The sequence below is a fragment of the Rhinopithecus roxellana genome, chromosome 13 (assembly GCF_007565055.1).
Source record: "Rhinopithecus roxellana isolate Shanxi Qingling chromosome 13, ASM756505v1, whole genome shotgun sequence".
In the NCBI taxonomy this organism is placed as follows: Eukaryota; Metazoa; Chordata; class Mammalia; order Primates; family Cercopithecidae; genus Rhinopithecus; species Rhinopithecus roxellana.
In genome coordinates, this window is record NC_044561.1 from 51,169,349 (window position 1) to 51,171,890 (window position 2,542).

Here is a 2,542-nt window from a genome sequence, read left to right on the forward strand (position 1 = left end):
GCTGGCGGCTACCAGCACGCGAGTCGCCGCCACCTGTTTGGCGTTGGCTCTGGCGCCGGCGTCGTTGTGTCCTGACAACCGCTCCGGTAACCGGTTCCGAGACAGTGGGTGCGGCCGCTTTAGCCCTGAGCGGGCTCCACAGCTGCCTGCGGGTCTCTGCTAGTGCCCGACCCTTCTCATCGCAGACCCTACGCCTAGCAGCGACCCTGAGCCAAGAGCGGGAGCCCCGGCAATGGCGGCCTGGACAACCTCGCACCGGTCAATCAAGGGGATCCTGAAGACAACTTCCTCTGTGGTGGCGTCTGCCGAACAGCCCCACGGGAATGTGGACGAGTTGCTGAGCAAAAAATCCCGGAAGTGGGATGAAATGAACATCCTGGCGATATATCATCCAGCAGACAAAGACTATGGTTTAATGAAAACAGATGAACCAAGCACTTCTTCCCATTGTATTATGGGTGATGATGAAGATGCATGTAGTGATACAGACACCACTGAAAACACGGCACCAGATATCTTAGCTAAGAAATTAGCTGCTGCTGAAGGCTCGGAACCAAAGTATCGGGTTCAGGAACAAGACAGCAGTGGAAAAGAGGATAGTAACCTCTCACCTGAAGAACAAGAAAAAAAGTGACAATTTGAAATGAAAAGGAAGCTTCATTACAATGAAGGACTCAATATCAAACTAGCTGGACAGTTTCAAAAAACCTACATGATGATGACGAAGATGAAAAAATGTTAGAGACTGCAGATGGAGAAAGCATGAATAAGGAGGAATCAAATCAAGGATCTACTGCAAGTGACCAACGGCAAAACAAATCACGAAGTTCATAGAACAGATTGGTTCAACGCTGTAATTGTTAGATATAAACCCTGTTACTATAATTGCTTCTTGTTCTCCACAAATCATGACTTAAGTACCAAAATGCATACCAGTTATTATATATTGCCAAAAATTACATGATAAACTTAGAGACTGATTAGACTGAAAATGCCTAATAGATGTATATATTCTTGTGCCTAGTTCTTTACCACCAATACAGTGTAATATCATCAGTCCAAAATTGAACTACTTTTGGAAATACACTGGTCAATTTGTATTAGATATTATATAGCTTTTTATGCTTTAGAGGTTAAACAATATATTTGGGGGAAACTATTTTCATCACTCTGAATGTGGTGGTAGCTCTTATAAAGTTTGTCGGCTTTTTTTTTTTTAATCAAAAGCCAACTGAACAACAGGACATATAGACTGATAAATATTCAGGCTGAATAGTATTTTAACACTTGTCTTCAACTTGATTTGTCTGTTTAATTGAAAAGGATTTTAAGAGTTACTCTTGCATTTTCTGGCCTACTACCTTTAAAACTCCTGTTGTGTTTCTTTGTATTTACAAGGAAAGGACTGAACTTTTTCTCATCAAAACTGGCTTTTTTCCCACAAATAAATTATCAGGTTAAACTTGCACTAATGTCTGCTCTGTTGTTTTGGTTTTTTTCTATTTTATATTTTTGGTACACTGGGCAGACTTCAGAGCACCTTTTTTTCAATAAATATTCTAATGTAGCTATCTCGGCATTCCCTTTAAATACCTGTCTTAACCTCCTGCTTTTATTTCTTACTCCTTTCCACACATACGCACACAATCCTTTACCTTTCAAAGGATCATTAAGATTACATTGGGAACTCTTTCTGTCACTCTTCTGTGATTTGCTGCAATATTGAAATTCTTATTTTGACCATCAATGCCTATTCATTCTTCTAATACATGAAGAAAATAGATTAAGTAGCAGCAGTACTATAGGCAGGAAATATAGTTTAACTGCTAAATTTCTATACCTCTCTGATTCACAGCTTGCTAATTAAATTGTTGTTATTAGTTTGTTTGGCTTAGACTTAAAAAAACAACTAACTGAGGGTTTTTTTTGTGTTTTGGGTTTGTTTTTTGTTTTTTGTTTTTTGTTTTTTTTGCATGAGAATTGTGTGTAACCAGTGATATGATTATTACTGAATGGACAGACAGAAGTAAGCCTGGACATTGTTTAATTTAAAAACTTTAAATAGTCACTGCTTTAAGGGAATATGATAATATATACTATGACAAATGTACTTTATTCTTCTAACACAGTAAGAATTACTTGGAATATCTTCCTGAAATGGAGTGCAGGAAAGCCCTGTGTGTCTTGGTTCAGCGATGGTTTCATTTCTAGCCAATTCTTTGTGTCTTAATTTTTTGTTAGTACCAAAATAATCTGTTATAGGAACAGACTTTTAAAATAATTTCTGTATATTATATATATAAGAAAGCTTTTATTGAACAGCTTATCTTCCACTTGCTAGTTTATGGAAATATCAGTATGTCAAAATAAATAAAAAGTGGGAGAATTCTTTGGTATTAGAAGAATGTGCTTATTATTTTGATTTTTTAAATGGGATATAATCAAAGTACTGCTGAACTATAGGTGCAGTATTCTACTAAACACTTCAGGTAGTAATACCACTGATTTAGCAACAAAACTGTTTACGTCTGCTTTCTGAATT

At 37.3% G+C, this 2,542-nt stretch overlaps 1 pseudogene across 1 annotated transcript; it reads left to right on the plus strand.

Moving 5' to 3' along the window:
- The first annotated feature begins 232 nt into the window (after positions 1-232).
- LOC104680182 lies at positions 233-1,796 on the plus strand (annotated as a pseudogene). Its single transcript, XR_004052817.1, has one exon. The product of XR_004052817.1 is annotated as a protein phosphatase inhibitor 2 pseudogene (transcript).
- The last annotated feature ends 746 nt before the right edge of the window (positions 1,797-2,542 follow it).